This window comes from Pseudopodoces humilis, chromosome 17 (assembly GCF_049639895.1).
Source record: "Pseudopodoces humilis isolate 2021_Gansu_Grassland_sample_001 chromosome 17, ASM4963989v1, whole genome shotgun sequence".
Taxonomy (NCBI): Eukaryota; Metazoa; Chordata; class Aves; order Passeriformes; family Paridae; genus Pseudopodoces; species Pseudopodoces humilis.
In genome coordinates this window covers 7,450,972-7,465,852 of record NC_142216.1, presented here as the reverse complement: position 1 = coordinate 7,465,852, position 14,881 = coordinate 7,450,972, and the positions used below count along the sequence as shown (strand labels likewise).

Below are 14,881 nucleotides of genomic sequence, written 5' to 3'. Positions count from 1 at the left end.
GCGCCCATGCTATAATCTGTAGGCCTGTCTGCGCTCTCAGTAAACTCTTTAAAGATTTAATCAAACAAATTAATCCCTTAACTCACCCGTTCCCTCATAGCTGTCATTCAGGAGGCAGCTTATTTTCTGATTTCTAAGAGCCTGATTTCTGCCAAGTGCAATTTTAAACGACACAGCCCTTAAAAAATGCCCAGATAAAAGATTTGCTCTGAAACCCCCAGTTTATATCCTGGAGTTTGCTGTAAATGAAATTGAGATCCATTTAAATTCAACCCCATGCCACTGAGCTCTGTGAAAGGCAGGGCCTGCTCAGAGCTGTGGGAGGAGGTGATGGGATTTAGCAGGACTGGATCTCCTCCCAGTCCCACTGCTGGCTGCTCTGACCTTGGCCAAATCATTTAAACTCTCTACACTGTTTAGTCATCTGTAAAATTAGTATATTACTATTTACCCACCTCCAAGAGATAAAGTGAAGGTCACCATTTGTGAAACACTTGGAAACGTCAGGGGGACAGAACTCAGGTCATGTCTGTTGGTCCCCAAAGAGCACCCTGAGCCAAACCCTGCAAATCCTGGGTCTCTGGCTGATATGAGGGAAGAGATCCCAGTGCCATGGGGTGAGCAGTGTCTGGATGAGGGCCAGCAGCTGAGATGGGTGTTTGTCAGGTCTAGCAACAAATTACTGTTTATTGGAAACTAACCTGGGTCAGCTCTGCAAAGAGCTCTAAGGTTTAAACCATGAACTGAACTGTTTTCACTTGAAATGACAAAATAAATGGTTCAATGCCTGCTGAAACTCTGCAATGTTCATCATTTAAACAGGAATGAAACTGAAAAACCTTTAATTGGTTCCGCCAGCCATTTTTCCTGGAGTCATGTGCCATTCTAGAGATTGCATGGGCACTGCTGGAATTGCTGATGGAAATGGCCTTGAAATCTGATGTACCTGGTGGCTGCTGAGCCATGTCATAGCTTTTCCTTTTTACCCAGATGTTAAGGATGCAAAGAGATGCTAATACCTGATAATAGACAACTAAAAACAAGTTTTACCTAGGAAATGTAAATTTAAATCTTCATGCTTCAATATCTTTCAGCCTTTTCTTTATAGCTGCACCCAAGGGTGATGCTCAAAGAGATGAGCTGGAGGCAGATGCCTTGGGTCTAATGCTGTGCCCAGGTCAGTCCTCTTGCACAGTTTTTAACCAGTATTGAGGTAAAGTTTTTGTCAGACAAGTAAGGACTCTTCTAGACCAGATTTAGGGGCTGAATTGCTGGGTTGGGATTGAACCAAACAGAAACAAATACATGACAGAGGTGGGCAGGCTTATGATAAATAAAAGAAAAAACACCCTCACACTACTACACTGATGGGCACTGCACTGAGCCCAGTCTGCTGAGTACTCTCCTTTATCTCCAGTGGGCATGGATGGAGAACCCTTGAGGCTGGGGGCAGGAGCCTGTCTGACCCCCAGCTCTGCCACCAGCTACCCTGGATAGAGGTCCCGAGAAGGAGCAGCCTCCAGGGAGTCTTGGGCAGCTTCCAGCCAGGGGTGACCCTTAGGAGTGGTCTGAGGCTTCACATGATCAGCTCTTTTAGAAGTGATTTCAGCCCTGTGATCAGCTCAGACCAGCCCAGCTCTGCTCATGGGTTACCCCAGCTGATGTGCAGAGGAAAGACGGGAGGCCGTGAGCGTTCTGCAGAATCCTTTACTGGCAGGCCTCAGCCAAGGGGCCAGTGACAAAATTCCAGTGAACTGGGTAAAGCTGGGGTTTTTATAGGGAGGGGGAGATTTGGGAAGGGCACCAATGGCCTGAGGCCGGGATAAGATGACCAATAGTTTACAAGGAGATAACATGGGGTCCTGAAGCAGGAAGGGGTCCACAGCTTAGTCACCATGACTGAGTAGTTTTGTCTTATCTTAGGGGACAGATCTGCAGGGAGGGAGTCTGTCAGAGGACTGGGCTTCCTCCACAGAGAACAGGCTGCTGGAGAGGCAGGTGAGCTGAGGCACTGCTGGCTTCACATTTGTGGCCGTTTCTTCCATGCTTTACAGGCAGTTGCCATGGTCTCAAATCCCCTGGGTTTCTGTTGGAAGGGCATTACACCAATACAGTACAATTGTCCAGCAGCTGCTCCAGAAGCTGGGCAAGAATGGGGAGACTTCCTAGGCCCAGAAATCCTGAGAATATGGTTAAAACACAGGGACCTGCCCTCACAGACCTCTCTGTGTCCAGCTCTGTGGGGCTTTTGCAGGAGCTGCTCTATGGGACACACAGAGCTTCCCACAGAAATTGCTGTATCATTAACCTGAGCTTGGCTTTGAACCAGGGCTTTAAGAGTTTATACAAGTAGTAGCTAAAAGGCATTTAATAGTGCACTACAGCCAGTAAGCAATTAATTATTTAGAATATTTTACTAAGAATAATTGCTGTTTTTAAAGAGATTTCCCCCCCCACCCGTCTTCCCTGGGGCCTGGAAATGCTTTCATGGTAGTAATAGCAAGTAAGGAAAAAACCCCAAATGCTAAGCCATCTAACAGAGGCTGCCTGGGATCAGCTAAAGCATGATGCAGAGGAGGAAGGGTATCTCAAATGTGGTTTCAGCATTTGTTTCTTAATTAAAGTAAATGTACAACCACAGACAATAAAGCAAACAGAGTGCCAAGAGCCAGGCTCACAGCCCAGCCAGTCCAGGCAGGATTGTGCACACTCTCACACACTTAAGGTTGTTGTAACTCCCCCAAAATGCTAAGAAAAAATAAATCTTGCTAAGGTACTCACCCTCAGCCTGAGATCCAGTGGGTTCTTCCCAACACAAAGCATGGGCAGTCCCTGCCCTGACCTGGCACAGCTTCACCTCAGCATAGCCATGACACAACTGCTCCTAAACACATTTCCTGCATTTTGTCTTCATTTTAGCTCACAGAACTGTCAAGAATAAGCAATTTTTATTTTTTTTCCCAGTTTATTGTGTACTTTCCTTGCTGCTGATCTACAACTGCTCTTTGCAATGGGTGGGCTGGGAGCTCTGGAGCTGAATTTTGGCACAGAACTGTCTCCCAGTGGTCAGGGAGGAACAACCAAAGGCCACAGCACCAGCCCTTGGATGGTGCCATGAGCTGGGGATGGCAGGATGCCACAGCCTGGGGACAGCTGGGGGGACAAGCCTTTTTCCTGGGGGTTCAGTGCAAGTTACTCAAACTGCATGGAAGCCAAGGTTAGTGCTCATTTTACCCACCCGGCCCTGGTCCTGCTCAGGCCAGGGCTGAGGCATCCAGCAGCACCTGGAGAATGCTCTGCCTGCCCAGAGCCCCCTCTCCTGGAAATCCATCAGCTGCTGTTGCAAAAACAGTAGAAATGTTTGTTATTTATGTGCTGCACCAGGCTGTGAGCATTGCTGGGGGAAAAGGTGCAAGAGAGGAGGATCAGAGTGCCCAGTGACTTGAGAGGGGTTAAGCTCAAACAGAGCTGTCCCTGGCTTTTGCTCACATGTTTTGGAAAATCATCCTTTCCCATAATTCCAGGTGAGAAAACTCCTTCTTCAAAACACAAGTGTGAAGGAGATGCTTCCCTCAGAGCACTGTGGAGTCCAGAAGTGAAAGGGAAAACAAACCCACCTCCAATAACTCAGTTAAAAGAAAAATCCAGGGATTTTCCACCTGCCAGTCATTTCCCGTGGACTGCAAATGCTTCCTCTAATTAATAGTACTCTGCTCTGTGAGTGTCTACTAATGATAAGCTCCAGGCAAGAGACCCAGAGCAGGGAGCTCTCCATTGATCCTGATATTGATTTTTTTATATTTTTCCCTGTTGTTATTGTACATGCAAATGGCTGGTAATGACTCAACATTACAGCCACTCTCTTCAAGTGACATTTAGGAAAAAATGATTGAATCAGAGGGTCTAATATGTTGCTGTCCCTCTCTGTCCCCCTTGCTGGGCCAGGCTTGCCCTGCAGTGCTGGCTGTGCCTCAACCCCCTCCTCCCTGGCAGCATCAGAGTGGGACAGGGCTCATTCACTGCTTATCTTTATTCTCACCAAAATTTTTCCCTCATGTGGACTGAACCAGGCACCCTGGTTCCTCCAGCCATGAAAACCCTCCATGGATGGAGGGTGAGGTAAGAGGAAGGCACTGACCCACCCTCAGCACCCTGCAGGCAGGGTCCCAAGCTGAGGGGAGATTTCAGCTCTGTAATGAAGCACAAAGCTCCAGTACTGGGAGCAGAGAAAAGTCATGTTCACAGGGCAGTGATTACACAGAACCTCTTTCAGTCATATACCTTCAAACCAGTAAGTTGTTGGGGCTTTTTGGGGCCCTAATTTAAAGCCCCCTAAACTAATCACTCACTGCAATTTGAATATGCATTTTACTTATCAGTTTGAATAAGAACATGGATTTATTCCTTCCAGTGTTTTCTACTGCCTGCTTGCTTTGCCTAGGAAAAATAACACATTAAGTGACATATCTCTTTCCTTCTCTCTTCCTTTAGTACCTTTGCTTGGGACTAGTGAAATTTGTGCTGTATTTTCCAAAAATGATAGCAAAGAACTGCTAGTTTTCCATAAGCCTCACCATTTTCTTGCTGCTTTTTCCCTTATACCTATAACATGCAAACAATGAAGCTGTGTATCCAGCCCAACATGCTCCTGTCAACACAAAGCAGAAGACTAAAAAAACCCAGAAACATCAAATAAATTTTGTTGAATCTTGTTAAAAGAAGAGCCCTGTGAGAAATGCCAGGTCTGGGTTTTGGAGGAGAGGCAGGACACCTACAGTCTCTGGTGCTCCTCCATCCCAGACAGCTTTAGAGTTCAGCTGGAGAGTCAAAGACTACAGATATTCTTGGGAAATTCCTGACATTTTCTCCCTCTGGATGGGCCAGAAGTTATCATGAAAACAGTCTTTCCTCTGGTGTTTCGGTATTTCTTTTTTGGGAGCCTCCTCAGTGCAGGCAGTGCCAAGTTTTTTTCCCCGTGGCATCCATCGCCCACAGCTCAGCTGGTCACGAGGAATGGCAGAAAACCCACTTAGATCCCTGGCTTTGCACTCAAGTAAGTACATTACTTGCTAAAAAGCAAGGCTTTGGGATTTTTTTTCCCCAAAAGTTTGTAATTCAGTTTTACAGACTGAATCCTGCAACTGGGAGATGGTTTATTCTTGCCCTGAAGAGCAGCCTGGCTCAGGAGGAGGTGGGGACACCTGGCTCAGAAATGGTCCCTGGCAGAACGAGCTGCCTCATCTTGGGGTGTCCCAGCACAGCAGTTTGTGGAGCAGATGGAAGAGCAGCTTGTGGCTGGGGAAGATGTTGGGAGTGGGGTCAGACCTCGGCTTTGCTCCTTCACCACCCTGAGGAAAGGCCAGGGCAGGGAACAGCGGAGGTGTCCGACCTTGTGGCAGTGTCCATACAGCTGCCACAGCCTCAGCCCTTCCCATGGCCACAGGGCTCAGCCAAAATGAACTGACCACAGCCCTGCCCCAGGAGCATCTGCAAAACCCATGAGGTATGAGCAAAGTGTCAGTGAGGTTAATGACAATAAAAGGAAGTTGTCATCACATGCTGTGCCTCATGGAAGAGGCGACCCCTGGCACCCCAGCCCAGGCAGGAGAGAAAGCAGTAGGTGAGGAGTGGGACGGGGGACAGCAGGAGCCCTGAGGAGTTGTGCCCATCCCTGGAGGAAAGCTCCTTTTCCCAGCTGTCTTTAAGGCACGCAGAGCTGTGCATGCCTCACACACATCACATTAGTCTGATGACTCTCCGAGCTGTCTAGACTGCTGTTGGAGCTGATAGGAAGCTGGCATCGTCCGAGCTCTTTGAGCCTTTCTTGCTTTTTCTTTTTTTTAACTGGTAATAAGATTCTTTTCATATTATGCACTGCTGGAAAGTCCTGTTTGCATGCAGACAGCTGCTGTGTTTATAGACACCATCCAAAATGCAGCTAAACACGACAGCTCGCTTCAAGCCGAGCATCAGGCATTTGTTACAGTGATCATTTCCAGAGGGATTGCAGGAGCTCTCAGCATTTTCACTATTTTAAAGTCAAAGCCTCGTCCTTTTGCAAAGACAAAAGTCCCACATGGAAACACACCTTGGGAAGAACCTGAACGGGAAATAAAATCCTTAAAACTGAATGACAGCCTGAACACCAGCAGCTCCCATTAGTGTTTACCAGAAATACAAATGCTGAACTAAACAGGCTGTTCCCTGTGAGGTTTTGAGGGTCATTCTGAGAGCACAAGAACGTCTTGAGCTTGCCTTTAGTGCTGAACAAACCCAATACTTGAAATCCTTCCTTGCTGATCTGTAGAGCTAAAATGAAACTAAAGTAGGGAATCACATCAGAACTGCCTCCATTAAAAGCCAAATCCATGAGATAGTCAGTTTGGGAGGGTTCCTTCCAAGCAATTTTCCCTCATTATATCACAACAGGAGATACTTTATAGAAGAAAACAAAGGATAAGAGAGTTAATTTGAGCACATGCTTCCAGTGAAACTCCATTTCCCCCAGATGGAAACCCTACATTATAGCAAACAGGTTATGTTATGGTTATGATAGCAAATACAGTTGCTGAGGGAGAAAAGCATCTCAGATTAAAGGTATTTGCATATATTTGGTGAGGATTCTTTTGTTGCAGAGTGATGCAGATGCTGCCTGTGATGAAGCCTTTTTTCCCACCTCCCCATGCTGGCTTTGCCTTCATCCCAGCCCATTCCCTCAGCAGCCCCTGTGCCCCTGTGCCCCAGCACCAGGTACAAAGCGGGTTTTAACCCAAACCAGCGAGGTGTGGGAGCAGGAGCAGCTCGGAGCTTTTGTCCACAGCACTGGGGTGGTGACACCTCAGGGGCAGGGGGGTGCACAGCTTTCACCTAAACCTGCACTCATCCCAAGTGTGCATTCCCTCCCATATAGCCGAGTACACAGTGCCCTCTCCTGCCAGGAGACTGTGTTTTCAAATATTCCCCCACGCTTGTCTTTTTGCTCCCTTTTTAAAGGAATGTAAATCATGTTATGGCTTGTTTTTATAAGATGTTGGTTACAAACTGTCATAGAGCTTGAAAAAAGGGTGGGATTTTTCCTCTCCAGGCGTTTTGGCTCCGGCAGCGGCAGCAGCCCCAACCCAGCCCCAGCCGTGACATCTAGCGGGAGATGGGCTGAGCTCTGCTCTTCTCTGGAGAGGAGAGAAAAAGGTCATTTCCCCCTTCCCACCCATCCCCTAAACCCGGCAGCCGAGGCAGCTCCGGAGCCCCCGGCAGGCTGAGGGGGATGCTGCCTTCAGCTCCGGCCTGAAAAGAGCCAGAGAAGCCAAAATGCGCTCTCGGCTCTTTGCTGGGGTCACAGGAAGGAGACTCCAGCTCTGTTTCTCAAGCAGCTTCCAGCCGCCCAAAGGCAAGCACCCTCATTTTCTGTGCTGCTGTCTGGCTGCAGCCCTAGACCTTTATTTGTGCACAAAAACATTATGTTATGCAGACGGGCAATATCAAATATTCCTGACAAGCCCCAAGGCTTAAAAAGCTCAGGTTCTTGTGGCATTGAGCCCCACACACCTGTTCTTCCTCTACTGGAATGTGGCAGCACCTTTGTATGAGAAAATGCATCACATAAAGGCAAACTAAGATTAAAAGTGTAATCAGATTTCAAAATCAAGTAATTTTGCTTTTTATTGTTTTGTTTCTATTTCTTTTTATAAAAAGATTGCTATCAAACAACACAAGATTGCTGCCAGGGGTTTAACAGAGGTCAGACTCAGGACACAAGCAGGTGCCGGGGTCCAGAGCGTGTCCCAGCCACGGCTGGTCCATCCTGGTTCTTCTGCAGGTGCACAGAGAACATTTTCTTTGTTTCCCTTTATCACTGTATTTAGCACAATAAATAGTTCATTCAGAGTTAAAACAAAAGTGGGATTTGAAAAAATAAAAAGCACAGGAAACTGTTTATATTTTTAATTCAGATGCAAGAGGAATACAAGAGATGAGGCTATGACATTCATTATTCCAACATCATGAAAGACCTTGCTGAAAAAAAACCCAGCAAGAACAAAAGTTCAAATTCATTAATGGCAAACCAAGAGAGCATTAAAATCATTCATTCCACACACAGCTCTGCATCCTGCAGAAGAGGGCAGCAGTGTTTCCCCATACCAGGACGTGTTCTCCAGCCCAGCGGCACAAGGGGCTCATGGAGATCAGGGTGATTTGGGAGCACAGTGATGGCTTCAGGTCGTGCCAAGTCCAGCCATTCCAGTGCACACCTGGAAGTGCATTTTGAGCAGCTCTTGGCTACCTGCACAAACCACAGGGCTGCTTTAACAAACTGGGAAAGCTGAGCCTGGCACAAGGAGATGCCCTGCCAGCTGTGTGCAAGTCTCTCTGCTTTCTCCCTTGCTGAGCTCAGCTCTAGCCCCAGGCTAGAAAGTGAGAAAATGCTGATTAACCCAGTTTACAGCAACACTCCAATGGTGGAGCTGAGAGGGACTTGGACAATGGCAGGTGGTGACAACAAGAGGGAATGGCTTCAAATTGGCAAAGGATGGGTAGATTTTACATATTTGGAAGAAATTCTTCCCGGTGAGGGTGGGGGGGGGCCCTGGCAAATGTTGCCGAGAGAAGCTGTAGCTGCCCAGCCCCTGGAAGTGTTTAAAGCCAGGGTGAACCAAGCTTGGACCAACTTGGAGTAGTGGAAGGTGTCCCTGCCCATGGCAGAGATTGAAACTGGAATACCTTCAAACTACTTTTCAATCCAACTGTTCTATGACTCTCTAACTCTGTCACCAGTTTCTGTGTGAAGGAAGTTGTGAGCTTTTATCCACAGTGACCTCAAACATGCACGGTGCTGGGGCCGATCAACGTCCCTTTTGGAACAGTCACATCTGTCTGCAGTGCAAATGATACCCCACAAAAGGCACAGTGAGGGGACTCTGGGCTCTCTTCTAGAGCTCAGAGGCGATTCCAGGGGAACAGGCAGCTGGCACAGGACCAGAACCGAGGGAGGCTGAGTCCCACAGCTTGCCTGGAGGAACTATTTCAAGCATGTTAAATTTTAACCACACATGGCAGCATCTCTGCGCTCCAGGGAGAGGTCATAGCAGAGAATCGCAAGCTCCATCCCAAGTCAGTCCAAAATAAGAAACAATTTTTCAAAACATCCCAGCTCTCTGCAAGCTGAGAGTCTGGAACAGAGCTCTTCCTCTGCCTCAGGGCAAAAAAACCCAAAACCACAGCTCTTTTCATTGCTGACCTTTACATTGTCAGGAAACAAATACAAGCAATCTTCTTGGAGAAGCCATAGGGAAGGTGAAAGGAGAACATGGAATATGAATAAACATAAATCCAGAGGGGTGTGGGGGAGGAAATTAACATTATATGGTGCTGTGCCTCATCAAGATCATAACTGGGAGAGGAAGCACAGAGTAGATGAGATTCCAGCTGTGACACCCCACTGATTTTGTTCTGGGGTACTTTGAGTTTCTAACCTGGAGCTTGGCAGCCACCCTGTAAAAGAGGCACAGGACTAAGAGTTGCTTGTTCCCAAGGCCCAGCCCCATGTGCTGCAAACCTGCTGCCTCCAACAGCTCTCCCCATGTGAATCAGTTCCAATAATAGATGGGCTTGGGGACCAAGAGCAGAGCTCAGCTCTCCGAATTTGCCATTGAACTCCCTGATTTCACCCACATCGTGTTGTTTTAACAGCAATGGGGACCACAAGGTCAGACTCCTCCCAGTGCCTCAGCTCTCAAATGGGGTTCCCTTGGCTGCCCTGCTTCTCCATCCTGCCTTAGCAGAGATGCCAGGCCAGCTCCCCCCAGGCTCCCCACAGCAGCAGTGCCGGGACTGCCTCCTCGCCAGGCAGATGTGCCTGTGGAAATCAGGTCTGTGCACGAGCAGCTGCTGGTCGGCACAGCTGTGCCTGTCCTTTGGGGCAGGGAGAAAACAGATGAATCAATGAAACCGAATCTGGTTCATCAGAAACTACAGCCATCTGTCAGCTTATTAATAGGCACAGAACTCCTGTAAAACACTGCCATTAATACTCCAGGAAGATCTTTCTTTGGAGAAAATGTTTAGGTTGCAGCAACTGCAGCATTGGGTGGGGAAGGGTGGTTGATGGTGGAATTTAAACCAGTTTATTATCTCACTTCTGCAAAATCAAGTTAGTGGATTCCTCCCCACCTTCCTCCAGTACAGCATCTTCCCCCTCAGACAGCTAAAGCCTTATTCACTTGGCTTTTATATATCACACCCCTGGCCTTCTTTAGATTCCCAAAACACTTACATGCCTGCTCATTTCTAAGGACTCTCCCTACTGAAGGGAGTGCAGGTTAAGGTGGGAAAGCATCTCAATAACCTCCCAGACCCAATTCTGCTAGGAACACATCCCAGCTTTGTCAGGTGGGCAGAGGGAAACCTGAAGAGGTAAAAACACAGAAACACAGCAGCACTTAAACCAGCTCATTTTAATTTCTTACATCGTGAGACTGAACATGTGGGGATGAGGGAGACATGTTTCCAGATTATTTTAAACCATCTCTATTATTTCTGAGACATTTTAAACATTCTGAGACATGCATTTAAACTGCAAGGGTTGCTCTTCCTTTAGTTATAACCGAGTTATTTTTGTGCTGTGCTTGATTCTCTTGTGAGAACAGGCAGCTAAAATAAACACTCCGTATCTATTCACATCAAAGTTTTTCCAAGAGGAATTGAAATATCGCTGATGTGGCCTATTTTTCCTTAACCTCCAGCTTCTTGTCCTTGAAGCTCGTGACCGGAGGAGTCGCCTCCCTTGCTGCACCGCTGTGATTTGCTCGCTCTGAAGCCGACGCCGTGGATGCTCCAGGGATGAGCAGCACCAGCCATTTCACATCCATGCCATTTTTCTTGTGCCTCACCAGCTGGATACAGCACAGCAAAAACAGACATTACAGGTCTCTCTGCCAAGGTGTGGGAAGGGGAATGCAAGGAGTTGTGTCCCTGATGCTGCAAAGGGGGTTCCCTGCTCCCCCTGCACAGCCCAGGGACTGGGACAGTGCTCCAGAATTCCTCTCCCAGCCAGGGAACTCAACCATTTAAGGGTGCTCAGCTCTCAAATGGACCATCTGCAGGTGTCAGACAACCTACAGCCAAAAGCTGGGGTAGGAAAGCAGCAGTAGCTCCTGGAGATGACAATAAACCAGCCATGGTGACAATGAGTGGGCAGCAGAAGGGTACAGCAGCTCAAGGCCTCAACCTGCTGTGCACAGAAAGCAAAGCTGGAGGCTGAAATAAGATCCCTAGCAGAGATCTAGCAAAATGGACCCTTCCCAAGTACTCAAAAAGCTCCAAACAGCTGAGGGGAGGAAGAAAACTCTCAGGACCTGTGGCAAGGCAGAGCAAGGCACACACACAAACAAGGTCCCCTCACGAGCAGAAGAGTCACCGAGCGAGTGACAGTGCTGGAGGCCAGGAACAGCAGGCTGGGCAGCTCACAGGCTCCTCCTGAGGAACCACAATGGAGGAAAAATCTCAAGATATCTGACAAAACTTGCCTGGCCAGAAGACTCCTAAGAAACCAAGACAGCTTTAAGTTATGTTTTGTGGGATCAGAAAAAGACAGGACAGGTCCCAGGGGATGGCAGTGACAGCTTCACTTACCCTGGGGATTTGCCAGCAAACCCTCACAGCAGCACCTGGCAGCTCTGAGGATGCTGATGGCCAGACAAAAGGCTGAGGATGAATCTGTAATTGCAAGGTAAAGGATTTTAAACACCATGAGGTTTCAGGGAAAGCATCCCTTCCCACTGTATGTGACCAGGAGCAGGGACTGCCCGTCAATGCCTCCTTGTACCACTGGGCACAGCACCAGGATCCAGCATTACAGGATTAGGTAGGCGATTATTCAGTCATCCAAACTCATTTTCATGTAAGGTGCTTGAGAAACTCCAGAGCATCTGAAAGATTTTTTGCAGGGCTGCAAGGAGCTCTTGAAAAGCCTCAGTCTATTGTGTATTTTCCCTTTTTGCCTTAATCGAATATCAAGCATTTCTCCAGGGAATAATGTGGAGACTGCTCAGCAGCATTAGCAGTAAGTCATTATTCTTTACAAATTGCAAGTCATGAATTTTAACAGCTCTGAGGAAAGTGTTCATTAGTATTTTCCCAATTTCTAAGATTAGAAATTGGAGATTTACCCATAGCTTGTTATCAAAGCCAAAAGGCAGCAACATTTCCAGGCCTCATTTTCCAAAGAGTGCTGCTCTGCTATTGTCTAGTTAAAAGGAATGAATGTTTGAAATATAACATTGTTAATTACTTAAAAGTTACAAGTATGTCATGCAAATTGACATTAACCAGAAAGTACCTCAACATGCTGCATTTCAACAGATGGCAAGAGGGTAATGTGAAATTACACTTTGCCTCATGTAAAGAAAAAGATCCATTTAATCTTGAATTATTCCTCGGTTTCTTCTTAGTAAAGGAACTGTTTGTAGGATTTTATTTTGGTTTTTTTGTTTGGCTTTTTTTTACTATCTTTGCTGCATTCTTCTTCTGTGTTCCCCTGCAGCACATGGGAACTGCAATTTAAGCAGAATCACCAGTGTCTCCTGAAATATGTTGCACTGCCATTTGCTGTTACACTACTGGCGTATTCCACTACAAAAACAAAACCCTAAAAAAACCAACCAACCCACAAACTGACTCCTTTGGCCATATGGTTATTTATACTTATTATAAATTAGGATAACTAAAAATTGCAGCTTTTAATACATAACACCAAAGACTGGAAACGTACTGGGGGTGCCAATACTTGTATTTATGGGAACATATGTTTAAAAAGGCTAACTTTAAAAGACTAGAGCTTTTATAAAGGGGAAATTAATCTTGTGCTTTACAGTATCTGTTTTTACCAGCCTGGAGCAGAACAGAGCGCTGCAGTTGGAGTTTCAAGGGATGCTTTGGAAACTGGGACAGCAGTGTAAGTGCTACAGGCTGGGGGAGATGGGGATGAGAAATGCAGAGAGCAAAGGAAGATGCAGAGAGAGGAGATGAAACGCTCAGTAATGGAATTTCTCAGAAAGAGAAATGGAGGAGTTCTTTGGAACCTTTTGGGAAATGCACAGGTGGAAATAAATAGGAATGTGTCACTTGGAAGTGGAGCTAAGCTGAGGCAGAAAGGCCAGTCCTGGGGTCAGCACATGCTCCTGCTGAGGTGAAACAGGAAACCCAACAGAAACCTTGGCTGTCGATTGTGCAGTGAGCAGTTGGTACAAACATGATGGGACCACCAGGAGCTCTGTACTACCCTGCTAATGCCAGGGACACTTTCTCTTACCACTGGAAAAATCTTTGGAACTCTTGGCACTACCTCTTTCCAAGCTAGCCTGTGCAGTGCACTAGAGCAGCACTCCGGTATTTTTTGGGTGGCCTTGAGTGATGCTCCAAGTGCTCAAGTGGTATCACTAACACTTGCTGGAGTGTTTTAGCAGCCATCCCAGGGGTGCCAAAGGTCTCACCTGAGCTTTAGGAGAGAGCTGAGCTCCTACCTGCACCCCAAAGCAGCTGTTTCAGGCAAACACAGAAACACAGAGATAGCACTGCACCTCCCTACAGCTCCCACCTGCACTGTGCCTGGGGTCAGAGCTGCTGTCCTTCTCACTGAAGGGATATTCTTCATTCATGGAGATCAAGGAGGTCTCTTACAAAGCCATTTGCACCTCTGGATTATAATCAGCCTCCCTACAGCACTCCCGTAAGAGCACATTAGTCTTAAGAAATAGAGTAACTACCTCGATAGGGCATTTATCACACACAGTTAAGTTTCAACAAAATAACCACTGCTCTTTCAACCCACTGCACAACTTTCACAGAAACACAAATGCCACATTATTTAAGCCTGTACCAACTTAAAACTATACTTTGTACAATAAAAACATGTGGTTTGTTATTTGCTCTTCCAGACACATTAAATGTAAGAGTGGCCACCTACCTGAGAGCCGAGTGTCACCAAAGCAGCCGATGGTGTGTCAGCAGGAACCACACAGATGTTCTTCTTCTTCCCCAGAGAAGAGCAAAGATTTTAAGATCAAATATGAATGACTCAAAATCACAGTCTTACCCCACAAGGCTCATGGAATGAGACAGCTCTGCTCTGTTCCAAGCCCCAGGCAGTATTGCAACTCTTCATTCCCAAGTGCCTCCTGGCCAACCCCTTCCACACACTCATGGGAGGGCATCGCTGAACAAGAGCCTGTTTCACCAAGCAATCACAAATGAGCAGGTTTTTCATTTGAATCCCAGCACTTGCATTCTTCTTTTTTTCTGCTCTCTTTTTTAGACCTCATTAGTATGAGAAAAATCAGCTTCTGAAGTCCCTCTTTCCTCAAAAAATATTTGAGTCTTGTTTAATCACATCATTCCCTCCTTACTTTTTAAAAGTTGTCCTGTTAGCATCAAGAATTTGCAAGATATATAAAGAAAAGGTATTGCTTAAGTGAGGAATGTTCTCAGATAATGCTTTGCAAAGCAGTTCCCTGCTCACATATCCTGCCTAATTTTTTTGTTGCTGTTGGTGTGTATTTAATGGATTAGATCTTCCTTGTAGCTCAAACAGCAACCTGAAAAACATCCCACCACCTAATGCAGGGATGCTCTGGGATGTACTTGGGATGAAATGGTCATCCCTGCTTTATTCACAGTCTGTTGCAAAGCCTTGTAGAGAAGAGGTAAAACTTCCACATTCTCCACACAAGAAAGAAACATTGCTGTAAAAATAATTTCAGACTGTCCCAGGTGAGGCTTTCACAACACCAAAAGCTGGCTGAGAGCCCTTGCCCTGGATCTGGGAAGGCAGCTGTTAATCCTCCTTTTAATATCAGAAACCCTTCATTAAATCCAGTAGATCAAAGCA

The 14,881-nt window shown here is 46.7% G+C and overlaps 1 protein-coding gene across 2 annotated transcripts in view; it reads right to left on the bottom strand.

Annotated features, from left to right (window-relative positions):
• Window positions 1-11,580: 11,580 nt before the first annotated feature.
• The window catches only part of MAPK9 (mitogen-activated protein kinase 9), a 30,173-nt gene continuing 26,872 nt past the window's right edge, over window positions 11,581-14,881 (bottom strand). The window contains exons 13-14 of one of the 2 annotated variants that reach the window (XR_015774037.1): window positions 13,961-14,026; window positions 11,581-11,712 (exon numbers count right to left, since the gene is read on the bottom strand). The gene's annotated coding sequence lies outside the window, so the exon portion shown is untranslated. The other variant, XR_001331504.2, reaches the window with a different exon arrangement.